We start from the raw sequence: 15,831 nt of genomic DNA on the forward strand, positions 1-15,831 counted from the left end.
GGGTAGTAAGATCCTACAATTAACTTGATTTTGCCTACACCTGATATATGCGACAAGATAACTTCATTATCACACTCAAATTCGACCTTCATAGGGACAATATTTTTATCAACTGCAATGAACAGTTATGGCATCTAATCTGTCTCTCCGACATGCGTGGCATGACTCGCTGAATATATCAGACACTTCCATTTCGGGTTTCAGCCAGCTCTCGATTCCGAGAATAAATTGAGTACGAGAATCTTCCAGAAGAGCAGAACTTCTGGAAGTTTTTTACGAGTATTTAGACAGTTAACTGATAAAATTTTGATAGTCGACATATCCTTACTGTGAACACGGTCTGATTTCACTATCTGCTTGTCGTCCGGCGAGTGTTCATCACAGTATAAGAAACTACCGTCTAGCCTTAAGAAACCTTTCATGTTCACTCCATAAGTACTCTGCTACCCGAGTTGCTGCATCCTTTGCGTAGTGCACCCCTGACCTATCAGAGGAAGTCCTACAATTGTCCACTCGATAAGGTCAGGAAATGTGCAGCCGACATAGTCACAGAGTCGGCGAAGCCATTGTTTCAAATCATCCACTCGGTTCCAACTCAAAGGACCCCGACCCAGTCTGGGGACAATGCTGCAAACTGCGATCCATGCTTGTACCCCGCCCTCGAGGCCAGCAGCCTTCACCACTTCCACCAGCCGCCTGTATGAAATGAGGATGACCTCACAATCTACGTGACAGGTGTCACTGGTGCCGACGTGAGCCGCAGCCTGCAGACGACTGCACCCTACACGCTGAACATCTCGGCTGAGGCCCCCGGCAGGCTCACAGAGAGCACAGCACGTTGGCTTTCTTTCTGGCCCTGAAAGCTGAGTCCGTGAGGGTCTCCACAACGCGCTTTAAGATGGAGCTTGCGATAACTATCAAACGCCTGTCCCCGTGTGTCTGTTCGGATTCTGTTGAAGGAACCGCCACATGTTCATCCGCAGGGCGAATAAGCGAGGTCAGACGCCAGTCTCTAAATTAGCCCTCCGACTCCAGCTACGCGAACGCGTTACCACCTGTCACTCACCCTGTTAGTAAGGGCAGGTCCACCGCGTCGGGTACACTAGGAGCTGTCTCGGAAACAGAGCCCGTAGAGGAAACATGTGTCATATCAGGTGTCCCTTGCAACGCACAAGTTTCTCCGCCACCGCTACAACCCCAGCAGGGGCCTGAAGAATGCTAACTGTAGCGAAAAGTGCATTTAACTGTTCTCAACTGCGGCCAGATCCCGTAGTGTTCTCAACAGCATGCACACATCCTACCCGCCCTAACACGACTAACTGAAGAGGCAAACTAGAAAAGTAGATAAAAACCGAGAAATGTAACTTGCTGCACTCCTGACGTGTCATATATGGAGGCTGACCCCTTAATGAATTGTTTAGTTGACTGTTCAGAAGAAATGACATGTGTGTTACGGACTGTGTGCTTCTATGCTTTATAATTACGAAACATGAAAATAAAGCTCGTAAATAAAAAAGCCCGCACAAAACTACTAAGAAAATACAAGAAAAACATGAATACCTAAATTACCGCTCTGCGGGTGTGTAACAGGTGACATCTGGAGCCATACTAGATTTCAGATAAATATCTGGAACCTTGGTTCTATTTACATACCTCTATTATGCTCGATAACAGCTCAAGACACTTTTATTTCAAATAAGATACGCTCTTTTAGAGATCTAGGTATTTAATTCAGTGGAATAAGAACGTAAGTAAAATTGTAATACCGTTGCGTCATTTGAAAGCAGAAGACCCAGAAATAAAATGTCATGGAAATCGTGTAAATGGAAAATGTCGCTACCGTACAACCCAGATATCTGTGAACAATTAAAGTTATTAGTATACTGTAAATACAGAACTGTTTAAATCGAAACCCTCCGTAATTAAACAACTGGCGTTTGTAGCAAAGAAGGGCTTCAAGCATAGTTGTTGTGGTCTTCAGTCCTGAGACTGGTTTGATGCAGCTCTCCATGCTACTCTATCCTGTGCAAGCTTCTTCATCTCCCAGTACCTACTGCAACCTACATCCTTCTGAATCTGCTTAGCGTATTGATCTCTTGGTCTCCCTCTACGATTTTTACACTCCACGCTGCCCTCCAATGCTAAATTTGTGATCCCTTGATGCCTCAAAACATGTCCTACCAACCGATACCTTCTTCGAGTCAAGTTGTGCCACAAACTTCTCTTCTCCCCAATCCTATTCAATACCTCCTCATTGGTTACGTGATCTACCCACCTTATCTTCAGCATTCTTCTGTAGCACCACATTTCGAAAGCTTCTATTCTCTTCTTGTCCAAACTGGTTATCGTCCATGTTTCACTTCCATACATGGCTACACTCCATACAAATACTTTCAGAAACGACTTCCTGACACTTAAATCTATACTCGATGTTAACAAATTTCTCTTCTTCAGAAACGATTTCCTTGCCATTGCCAGTCTACATTTTATATCCTCTCTACTTCGACCATCATCAGTTATTTTACTCCCTAAATAGCAAAACTCCTTTACTACTTTAAGTGTCTCATTTCCTAATCTAATCCCCTCAGCTTCACCCGATTTAATTTGACTACATTCCATTATCCTCGTTTTGCTTTTGTTGATGTTCATCTTATATCCTCCTTTCAAGACACTGTCCATTCCGTTCAACTGCTCTTCCAAGTCCTTTGCTGTCTCTGACAGAATTACAATGTCATCGGCGAACCTCAAAGTTTTTATTTCTTCTCCATGAATTTTAATACCTACTCCGAATTTTTCTTTTGTTTCCTTTACTCCTTGCTCAATATACAGATTGAATAACATCGGGGAGAGGCTACAACCCTGTCTCACTCCTTTCCCAACCACTGCTTCCCTTTCATGCCCCTCGACTCTTATAACTGCCATCTGGTTTCTGTACAAATTGTAAATAGCCTTCCGCTCCCTGTATTTTACCCCTGCCACCTTCAGATTTTGAAAGAGAGTATTCCAGTTAACGTTGTCAAAAGCTTTCTCTAAGTCTACAAATGCTAGAAACGTAGGTTTGCCTTTTCTTAATCTTTCTTCTAAGATAAGTCGTAGGTTTAGTATTGCCTCACGTGTTCCAACATTTCTACGGAATCCAAACTGATCTTCCCCGAGGTCCGCTTCTACCAGTTTTTCCATTCGTCTGTAAAGAATTCGCGTTAGTATTTTACAGCTGTGACTTATTAAACTGATAGTTCGGTAATTTTCACATCTGTCAACACCTGCTTTCTTTGGGATTGGAATTATTATATTCTTCTTGAAGTCTGTGGGTATTTCGCCTGTATCATACATCTTGCTCACCAGATGGTAGAGTTTTGTCATGACTGGCTCTCCCAAGGCCATCAGTAGTTCTAATGGAATGTTGTCTACTCCCGGGGCCTTGTTTCGACTCAGGTCTTTCAGTGCTCTGTCAAACTCTTCACGCAGTTTCTTATCTCCCATTTCGTCTTCATCTACATCCTCCTCCATTTCCATAATATTGTCCTCAAGTACATCGCCCTTGTATAAACCCTCTATATACTCCTTCCACCTTTCTGCCTTCCCGTCTTTGCTTAGAACTGGGTTGCCATCTGAGTTCTTGATATGCATACAAGTGGTTCTCTTCTCTCCAAAGGTCTCTTTAATTTTCCTGTAGGCAGTATCTATCTTACCCCTAGTGAGAGAAGCCTCTACAAGCTTACATTTGACCTCTAGCCATCCCTGCTTAGCCAGTTTGCACTTCCTGTCGATCTCATTTTTGAGACGTTTGTATTCGTTTTTGCCTGCTTCATTTACTGCATTTTTATATTTTCTCCTTTCATCAATTAAATTCAATATTTCTTCTGTTACCCAAGGATTTCTATTAGCCCTCGTCTTTTTACCTACTTGATCCTCTGCTGCCTTCACAACTTCATCCCTCAGAGCTACCCATTCTTCTTCTACTGTATTTCTTTCCCCCATTCCTGTCAATTGTTCCCTTATGCTCTCCCTGAAACTCTTTACAACCTCTGGTTCTTTCAGTTTATCCAGGTCCCATCTCCTTAAATTCCAGCCTTTTTGCACTTTCTTCAGTTTCAATCTGCAGTTCATAACCAATAGATTGTGGTCAGAATCCACATCTGCCCCTGGAAATGTCTTACAATTTAAAACCAGGTTCCTAAATCTCTGTCTTACCATTATGTAATCTATCTGATACCTTTTATTATCTCCAGGTTTCTTCCAGGTATACAACCTTCTTTCATGATTCTTGAACCAAGTGTTAGCTATGATTAAGTTATGCCCTGTGCAAAATTCTACAAGGCGGCTTCCTCTTTCATTTCTTCCCCCCAATCCATATTCACCTACTATGTTTCCTTCTCTCCCTTTCCCTACTGACGAATTCCAGTCACCCATGACTATTAAATTTTCGTCTCCCTTCACTACCTGAATAATTTCTTTTATCTCGTCATACATTTCATCAATTTCTTCATCATCTGCAGAGCTAGTTGGCATATATACTTGTACTACTGTAGTAGGCATGGGCTTTGTGTCTATCTTGGCCACAATAATGCGTTCACTATGCTGTTTGTAGTAGCTAACCCGCACTCCTATTTTTAATTCATTATTATACCTACTCCTGCATTACCCCTATTTGATTTTGTATTTATAACCCTGTAATCACCTGACCAAAAGTCTTGTTCCTCCTGCCACCGAACTTCACTAATTCCCACTATATCTAACTTTAACCTATCCATTTCCCTTTTTAAATTTTCTAACCTACCTGCCCGATTAAGGGATCTGACATTCCACGCTCCGATCCGTAGCATGCCAGTTTTCTTTCTCCTGATAACGACGTCCTCTTGAGTAGTCCCCGCCCGGTGATCCGAATGGGGGACTATTTTACCTCCGGAATATTTTACCCAAGAGGACGCCATCATCATCTAATCATACAGTAAAGCTGCATGACCTCGGGAAAACTTACGGCTGTAGTTTCCCCTTGCTTTCAGCCGTTCGCAGTACCAGCACAGCAAGGCCGTTTTGGTTAATGTTATAAGGCCAGATCAGTCATTCATCCAGACTGTTGCCCCTGCACCTACTGAAAAGGCTGCTGCCCCTCTTCAGGAACCACATGTTTGTCTGGCCTCTCAACAGATACCCCTCCGTTGTGGTTGCACCTACGGTACGGCCATCTGTATCGCTGAGGCACGCAAGCCTCCCCACCAACGGCAAGGTCCATGGTTCATGGCGGGCCAAGCATAGAAGAACCCTCATATTCCAAGACTTTTTCTTTTTCGCATGAAAAATTATTTATGTTGTGTTAATTCCATAGGAAAGGAGTTATGGACTCAAGAGCATGAGTAATATTACTCGGAAGGTTCTGTTACTGAGAAGACTATTTACAAGTATCGGGAAAATTTACATATTTTCATTAGACAAAAACTAACAGACTACCTGTATATTCTGGGAGCTGTCGAGGTAGCATAAATCCCTAAAACCTCTCAAATGACTGTAAATATCGTGATGTTATAGGAAGTCGTGTGAGAAATTTCATGCCGTAACTGTCTAAGACGAAACAAAGGATGACAGGAGGAATGATCTCCCTGCTAATACAGCAGCCTCATCCAACTAGGAGCTAATTAAGTGTGATTTACTGAAAGACCCAAAGAACTCGTTTTTTTATACATTAATATTCATTCGTCAGTTACATTATTAGGTGCCAAAAATTTTTTTTTCATGTGATACCAAAGTTAGGACAAAAAGCTAATCAAATTTGCAAAGAGATGTTAAGAAAATTTTCATATTTTTATCATATTCTTTTTACATAAATTTGTATAATGAATCCAAGTCAGAGTTTCGGAAGTCCTAAAGTGTGAACTGTGAAGTATGAATTATGTGTGGTGTGAATACGACGACTTCTTATAGAAACCTAATCATAAAATTGAGGACACTAACAATTGATTCTCAGCATATCAATTACCTAATGGAGTTTTTCATTAATAATATGCCTCGTTTTGAAACCAAGGTCTTATTTTCACGGAACGAGTACCAAGAGTGAGACAAATTTACACCAGGACATGAAATAACATACTATCGTCCAGGAATGGTAGCATTACTCAGGAACATACGTTTTGAGGCAAATTGCGGCAATCTTACAGAGCGTAACTACTAATAAATTATAGTTAAAAAAGTGCCACTCCGCTGACTAATTCTCGACAGAATCAGTAGATTCATACATTATGAATAATATCACGTAATACGAGTTGTAGGGAATATTTTATTTCTGCACATCTGCTGTACAATAACAGTATCAGTGCACGTAAACACTGTAAACTGAGTTCTTGAGACGATGAAGACTAATATAATCAGAAATTAGCTTCCATATATCTTCGTGTTTCCCGTCTACTCTGTATTAGTTTATGAATTAGAACATGTTTAAAATTTTAGACTTATTCCACATCCTTCAGAACCATTCCTCTTAATATCTGTGAGTAGGAATATCAAAAATTATTTTATAAATATGTATTACGCACTTTGTTTTGTTTTTAAGGGAGGTTACACAGCCTTGGAGGCTCCCTCACTATGGATCTATGTAAGAATCACTGTAACTGACTTAACCTTGTTTAAAGTTTCATACATTTTTATTAAAATTTATGGAACTTCCTTATTACACCTTATAATTTAGAAGTTTTCAGTAAAAACAGAACTCCTGAAAGATAACGTCTCAAATTTAAGAGCTCCTCGTATTCATCATTTCTCACACATGTGTATTTTTCGCACAACTACAGTCCATCTCGCCGGACCACGTGTTGATATGCATGACTGCATAAACACTTTGTTCACTGGATTTGCATGTTTATGAGCACAGAAATGAGAGTGTACTGGAAACGGATGTGCGGGAACAGGTGCACGTGACAGGACGTAAAATAACCACACGTCGGCTCAACAACGGATCGCTCTGTAACCATAAGCAATACATACACCTGCTTCTAGTCATTGTACTTAACCGAGCTGTTTTCCATTATTTTAATGTTCAGAAAATTTAATACAGTTCTTCTTTTGATTTTGTCGCAACAATAATTTTGGTAATTAGTAGACACATGAGACTAAGAATGGAGACTGCTTCAAACATAATCCAAAAAACTAAATCTAAACTTATTTTAGTCGAATGAAATAGTTTCTAAAGGTTGATTCTTACAGAGAAGAAAACAGCAAACTAATCTCTAATGGTTGGTTCTTACAGGGAAGAAAACAGCAGCCAGCAACTGTTGATAATGCTGTTTAATTACTCGATATTTTGCGTATTTGTAACCTGATGTAAAAGGATGCACACTAACTTTAAACTTACAAGGAAGCCTCGCGGCAATCGAATGTTTATGGTACAAGAACTGTACAACTCAGGTATTGAAATCCCAAGGCAGTTTGATGCAGCTCTAAAACGTTCTAGAGAAAATGGACATTGAAGATTGCTGAACGTGTTTAATATCTAAAGTAAGGTCTGTTTTTCGACAGGCATTGTGGCTGTGTGTTAGAATGCTCGTCTGAAACGGGTGTGCGTAAGATTCCAAGGCGCTGTAATTTTTTAAACAAAGGTGCATGCTGAACGATAATTTCCGTGAAGCGTGAAATACGTAAAGATGAAAAGAAACTGGTAGCTTTCGAGACTGGTAATCGCAGAATTTCTTGTTCAAGTATTCTTTTGGTCATCAATTGTTTTCATTCCTTTTTTGTCTAGTTCGAATAGCTCTGTCATTTAAATACATAATTTATTATATCTGCTAATCAACACATGTCTAATTGTCATTTTTATGAAACATGTGCATCGTCTTATATCTAACGGCATATCACACACATAAGTCTAGTTTTCGTTGCCACTATAAATTCTTAGTTACACATCTTTTATTAACGAATCTCAATAAAGCCCGTATTAACTAACAAAAGTATTACAAATTAGTTTTTTCGTCATTATGTAGTTCTCACTTCACGAAAGTGCTCATAGAACGTGCACCTTTGTTTGAAATCTTACTTCAGCTGAGACTCAAGCCTGGGCTACCCATGTGTGTAGTCAGCAGTCTCCCACAGAGCCAAGGCGACCATCGAAAACTGTAGATTTCGATAATTTAAGATCAATGGAATACTTCAAGGTCGAATTTCTGAAGAATTTTTGAGAGTTGCATTGAACTGCTTTAGGATATTGATATTTGAGTTCTGAACTTCATATACCATAGAATAAAAATTACAAAAATCTAACTGCCATATGGTCTTCTTGTTAGTTTCTCAAAATGGATAACATACGCAATAACGATGGTAGTAGTCGTGTGGATATCAATACGTCTGTTGTATAGAAAGCAAAGAGAGACGTGGCTGACAGAGTCGTAGCTCTTGAAACTTATTTTTTAAGAGACTGCTAAGCTTCTGATGACTCTTCATACGTAAATAATCATAATGCAGTGCTAATAACAGACTGAATTCCTTGTGATATTTTTTCGTTCCAAGAAAGTCAAGTAGTGCACAAGAGCTCCGAAATAAGTCAGTAGTTTAAGGGTCTCTAGTTCTTGAGCAGATTATAACCTCAATTTGTTCGTTTTTATTACATTAATTTACTAATGTCAACTTTTAAAACTTTCGTATAAATCTTTCATAGTAAGATGGTGTACTAAAAAATGAAAAGACTCCAGAGCATCCTACTAACGATTCATTATTCTGGAACAGTGGCTTTCAAATGAGGCTTGGCGACCATAATTCAAGATTTGTTGGTTGCTCTAACCCATCACGTGCGAAAGCTATTTCCTCTCCTGCCCTTATAGATAGAACTTGAACATCGACGAATCATTTTGAAGTAAGAAACGAACTGATGATTAAAAAACTGCATTTTCCTTGCGTTGCAGTATATTATGCAGTTTCTAGATAATTACTAAGCTATATTCATGGGAAATGTGTTCCAAGAGCTTTCCAATGAGGTCTAAAGGTCCCTGATGCAATATAAGCAAATGATATTTTCCATTCCAAGCTTATTTTCACATGTTTAATTCAAGACGAAAACGGAAGCAACAGATTCTAGAAAATAATGATTCATCTCTGATGTCTGGTATTTGTCGGCTGAGTTGATATTCCCACCTTTTAAACAGTCCTGTCACACATACTGTGAGCTCTTTACACTGTCTTACGGTCGTTGTGGTAGCTATACGCCACACTGTGGTATATAGCAGGGTAAGCGTTACCATCAACCGTACAGAATATTACTCAGCATGGATTCTAATAAAAGTCATTGTGATCGTCGTAATCGTATCTACTGCTGGATAAAGATATTCTCTAGACTTTTCCATGCAATATAGTCCTAAGCTGTACCCACTAATGTTTCTCCTGAATTCTTCTAATTTTATCATCACATCTTACAGTGCATCGCCGTTTCGGTCCCTTCATATCGCTTGGAATCCAATACAGATATTCGGCTTTCATCTATTCGCCTGGCTTACATGTCCTGTCCACCTCAATCTCATTTTCATTAAAGTCATAATTACATATTGTGCGCCAGTCTACTCTCTTAGTAAGAGATTTTGTGTCTCTCCGATTCCAATTTGGCAACTATCAGTTTTTGAAAGATTTTGTTTCGATAGTCTGTGTATCACTGCCATAAGCCAAAATCATCAGTACACGATGATTGTCAATTTCCAGTAACAGATAGATCAGAAGCTTAATGACGAGAACTGTTTTTGGTTTACCGAATCGACAATCCTTATTTAATTTATCAAAATCGCTATCCTCCAGTTTCACTTTTTTTCTGTGCACTCAATTGTTGTTTTAACTTCTCTAAATACAATCAACTGAAACACTAGTCTGTTTGTTCCACGACTTTACTTTTCATTTGTAGAAATTTTTTCGATATAGTATGCAATGTTCTACTTTTGTTATAATTGGTTTTCTAGCCTAGTTCCATACTTGCTATGCTAAGTCTTACCATTAGTTTTTGAAACTGATGAGCACTAGAGGCAAACAGCAAGTGTTATCTCTGAAACTCAGGTGTTTGAATATAAGCCATAAACACGCACAATTTTTCCTTTTTTGCATTAGAACGCTTTGGAAACGTCCTGCAGGACTACTGAAAATAGTTTTGTTGAATATATTGGTTTGACTCTTCTTCAGAACTAAATTTTCCGATATTCTGATGATATGTAAGCTGTAAGACTGATGTATGGATCGTATTACGCACTTACTTTCCATGGTTATTTTGTCGTCCATAGTAATTTTTACCAACGTTTGATTTACTTTATTAACACTCTTTGAACTCGAAAGGAGATACTTTGACGGCAGGATCTGGAATTAGGATTCGCTTCGTCTCTGCATGCAAGCCACGCTGGTACGTCGGCAGTGGAGAATTGGCTGGGGACCAAGCCCAAGATGGGCATCGGAACTAGGAGCAGGGTACCTGAGTGGTCAGCCTATCAGACGCACCCGTTACCTCCTGGCGATAATTTCCTTATCGGGCGCGGTAATGGAGCCGTGCAGATGCACAGTTCCCAAGCCGTCCTCGCTTCCCCGCAGGCGGCCGACACAAAGGTCGATATCGCCACGCAGCCCTTGTGTTGCGGTTAGCTGTCACAGGCCTCCACAACTAAGCTCTCGCAGTCCTCCTTAAACTGTATCTTTTCCTCGTTAGTTACTTAGTTATATCTTCGTCACATCTGATCGATTACACAGCTATTAAGTGGAACATACCAAATGAACAGTCGTTTAGCTGTGTGGCTAGTTTCTGGCCATTTACGTATTTGTAACTGATTCCTGTGTTGACAAACAGATTTAATGTACTGTCAAGAAACTCCTATCAAGATAATGATATTATTGATTATTCACCTTAAACAGAGTAAGACCTGCAATGAAAATGATAAAACTGCTTATTAAGTTTACATAAATTCTTACCTTATGTCAACACAAACACCATGCACAAAACACACAGGCGTAATGAAGTCAAAGATACACAAATAATGCAATGATTACGCACTGTGTGAAGCACATATGGCCTGTAACAAATGTGACATGATAGTAATACAAATACAGATCACTACACACAAATTTATCTAATGAATATTGAAGATATATTTTCTACGCTACCTCGAATGTGACAGGCTTGATTTGCTGAGACCTCACACCTGAGATAGCTAGGTGGTGCAATATCTAACACAAATCTATGTACTTTCCTATTATCTTTTTTTCCCTTCTTAAATGCATAAATCTAGTTATTTTATAAATATTTTTCCTATTTTGCAATATTTCATAAAATTAAAATGTGGCATAGCCACGTTTCTACATTCCTAAATTGATATCTTCTAGACACAAACAGTTAGCTTTTAGTATTTCCGTTTCTTACTTTTAATTTTATTGGTACTTAAAGCGGAAGTACTGTAATACCTTATTAAAAATAAGAATAAATCATATAAAGTTCAAATTAAGTATATGTACAGTTTCCTACTGTGGAAATGAGTCCTGTCTTAGTAAAAAGGTGGCAGGACATTTGTAAGTCGCAGCAAATGAAATAAAATAAACATCAAGAACACTGTTAATTTCTGCCAAGCATTTCATTTTGGGAGTAAATTGTGAATGAATTTTATAGTTTTGCATTTAATTTGCTTTCTGCGATTATAACTTTTTCCTTCAGATGCCTTCAAGATAAGTTAAAAGCTGGAAATAATTTAAAAATTACTTCAATATAGGACTCATAAGACGTCAGATAATGTTTCATTTTGTGCTTCTGATGTTTACAGTTACTCTTGTGGCAGTTATTCTTGTGGCATGTAAATACATGCTGCTTTCGCTTGCTGATTTCACTGGCGCAGTTTATTTTCTGCGGAATGGGAGTCGTTTTTAAATTACTGTATAGCAACTACTTTAATAGTGCGATTACGATAGTACTAAATGCATTGAAGAACATTGAAATACATGATTATCACAATACCATATTCTAAAACTGTCCTAAGCCTATCACATGCTACTGTTTGGAAATGTTGAATCGGATAGGGAAATGCACATTTATTTTATTGTTCTACTACTAAGAATATGAAACAAATCTTTTACGAAAAGCCTGAGCTCCTCCTTAGGTTGACGTTATTTGTCATTACGAAAAGTATATAATCATGCAAAAGAAAGAAGAAAGTCATTAGGCCTTAAGGTCAAGATTTCGGACGAAAATGGTATGTTATATTATAACTAAAACAGGGAACGAATCGCAGTAAGTGTTGAATCAAGTGTGGCGCTCAACAAGAATAACAAACAAACAGTCAGAGGGTGGGCTTGTTATGAGCAGTGCAGTTGAGGATATGGTGCCAAAATACTTCTGCAAATTCTTTACGTCTGTGGTTAAATGATATGGCAATGGTACAACATTGGCTCCCCTTATTGCACGTGGTTGAAACAAAGAGGAGCTAACGTTGCTACACCATAGTTTGGCACGGTCAGTCTAGCAGACACGGCTGATAATTACCAGAGACGATTTATTAATTACCTTTGAATACATTTCGGGAAAAGCAGTGATCAATGTCTTACAAATATTTACTATTAAAAACAATCTTGATCACGATTTATTTATCAAGGTGACCGGTTTCGACCACTACTATGGTCATCTTCAGACCATTGAGTAGGAACCTCTTTCTGTTGGAGAATCACTACAGAAAGAGGTTCCTACTCAATGGTCTGAAGATGACCACAGTAGTGGTCGAAACCGGTCACCTTGATAAATAAATCGTGATAAAGACTGTTTTTAATAGTAAAAAAACGATTTATTAATGCAGCGGTAGTAATAAAAGTATTCTCCCAATAATTTGTGCATATGTTAACAAAAATGGTAACGTCTTGAGAAGCGTGCCAATACATGACCTCTCACCATCACAACAGAATGGTTACTCTCCACTGCGCAGTCGGTCTGCAGTAAAGTTTTTATCGACGCAGAAAATGTTCCCTAAAACGGAAAACGAAAAGGTCGCCTGTTACTCACATCACATCTCAACACTGACTGCCGGGTCTGCCTTCTGTACTTTTTCTCTAGTAGAATATGTGTTCACCAAACGGGAAAGACAAGGGAAAAATCTTTTCGTCCGATTACAACAACGGCAACGAGAAGGTGTTACACTCGCATCTAGGAGGGTTGACGGGTGTGCTCTCTGGGCATGCCGCACTGTCGACTATGTAGACGACGTGCTTTGTCACGCAGAGGAGATACCCCGAAGAGTAGTCTAAACACATCTACATGTACGTGATTACGCTGCTATTTACAGCCGGCCGGAGTGGCCGAGCGGTTCTAGGCGCTACAGTCTGGAACCGCGCCTCTGCTACGGTCGCAGGTTCGAATCCTGCCTCGGGCATGGATGTGTGTGTTGTCCTTAGGTTAGTTAGGTTTAAGTAGTTCTAAGTTCTAGGGGACTGATGACCTCAGAAGTTAAGTCCCATAGTGCTCAGAGCCATTTGAACCATTTTTTTGCTATTTACAATAAAGTACCAGGCAGAGGGTACACTGAACCAGCTGGAAGCTGTCTCTCTACCGTTCCACTCTCGAACGCAACGCGGGTATAACGAGCACTTACATTTTTCTGTGCGAGCCCTGATTTCTCTTATTTTATCATGATGATCATTTCTCCCCATGTAGGTGGCTGCCAACAGAATGCTTTCGCAATCGGAGGAGAAAACTAGTGATCGAAATATCATGAGAAGATCCCGTCGCAACGAAAACGCCTTTGTTTTAACGATTGCCATTCCAATTCACGTATCATGTCTGTGACACTATCTCCCCTACTTCGAGATAATACAAAACGAGCTGCTATTCTTTGTAGTTGTTCGATGTCATCCGTCAGTCCTATCTTACGCGGATCCCACACCGCACAGCAATACTCCAGAATAGGGTGGACAAGCGTAGTGTAAGCAGTCTCTTTAGTAGACCTGTTGCACCTCCTAAGTGTTCTGCCAATGAATCGCAGTCTTTGGTTTGCTCTACCAATAATATTATCTATGTGATCGTTACAATTTAGGTTATTTGTAATTGTAATCCCTAAGTATTTAGCTGAATTTATAGCCTTTAGATTTTTGTGACTTATCGCGTAATCGAAATTTAGCTGATTTCTTTTAGTACTCATGTGAATAACTTCACACTTTTCTTTATTCACTATTCATTGCCACTTTTCGCACCATACAGATATCTTATATAAATCATTTTGCAATTCATTTTGGTCATCTGATGACTTTACAAGACGGTAAGTCACAGCATCATCTGCAAACAATCTAAGACGGCTACTCAGATTGTCTCCTATCTCGTTAATATAGATCAGGAACAATAGAGGGCCTATAACATTACCTTGGGCAATGCCGGATATTACTTCTATTTTACTCTATGACTTTCCGTCTATTACTATCGAGTGTGACCTTTCTGACAGGAAATCACGAATCCAGTCACACAACTGAGGCGATATTCCATAGGCACACAGTTTGGTTAGAAGACGCTTCTGAGGAACGGTGCCGAAAGCCTTCTGGAAATCTAAAAATATCGAATCCATTTGACACCCTCTATCGATAGCACTCATTACTTCATGAGTACAAAGAGCTAGTTGTGTTTCGCATGAACGATATTTTCTGAATCCGTGCTTACTATGTGTCAATGAATCGTTTTCTTCGAGGTACTTCATAATGTTCGAATACAGTATATGTTCCTAAACCCTACTGAAAATCGACGTTAGTGATATGGGCCTGTAATTCAACTGTTTACTCCTACTTCCCTTTTTGGGCATTGGTGTGACTTGAGCAATTTTCCAATCCTTAGCTACGGATCTTTCTGTGAGCGATCGGTTGTATAAATTGCTATATACGGAGCTATTGTATCAGCATACTCTGAGAAGAACCTGACTATACACAATCTGGACCGGAACTCTTCCTTTTTATTAAGTGATTTAAGCTGCTTTGCGACACCGAGGATTGTATTTCTATGTTTCCCATCTTGGTAGTTGTTCTTGATTGGAATTGAGGAATATTTACTTCGTCTTCTTCGCTGAAGGAGCTTTGGAAAATCGCGTTTAATAACTCTGCTTTAGTGGCACTGTCATCAGTGACTTCACCGTTGTTAATGCGCAGTAAAGGTATTGATTGCGTCGTGCCACTTCACTTCAGTGCTTTCTATTAGGGCTTGGAGCTCGGATTCTTTCCCCACACAGCTACCACAATTTACAACTACAATACCGATCGTTTCTTCGTTTCTACAACTAAATTGCCGTGTTTTAATTGCCCCCTGGTAGACGGACGCCCTTTATGTGTTCCCTTGAGGCCCTGTAAGCTTAAAAAAAACCGCCCAGTCCCTTCCACACAGCCCTCACTACCCTTGTAGCCACTTCCTGCGTGTAGTGGACTCCTGAGCTATTAGGCGGAACCCGGAAACCCACAACCCGATGGCGTAAGTCAAGAGATCGGCAGCCTACACAGTCACAGAACTGCCTGAGCGTCTGATTCAGACCCTCCACTCGTCTCTGCGCCAAAGGACCACTGTCGGCTCTATCGACGATGCAGCAGATGGTGAGCTCCGCCTTAATCTTGCAAGCAAGACTGGCAGTCTTTACCATTTCGGCTAGCCGCCCAAAACCAGAGAGAATCTCCCCCGATCCAAAGTGACATATGTCATTGGTACCGACATGAGCCACCACCAGCTGCTGGCTGCATCCTGTACTCTTCATGGCATCCGGAAGCAGCTTTTCCACATCCGGAATGACTGCCCCCGGTATGCACACGGAGTGTACACTGGCTTCCTTCCCCTCTTTGCAGCCATACTCCTAAGGGGCCGCAATACGAGCCTAACGTTGGAGCTCCCAC

This window comes from Schistocerca americana, chromosome X, assembly GCF_021461395.2.
Source record: "Schistocerca americana isolate TAMUIC-IGC-003095 chromosome X, iqSchAmer2.1, whole genome shotgun sequence".
NCBI classification, from domain to species: domain Eukaryota; kingdom Metazoa; phylum Arthropoda; class Insecta; order Orthoptera; family Acrididae; genus Schistocerca; species Schistocerca americana.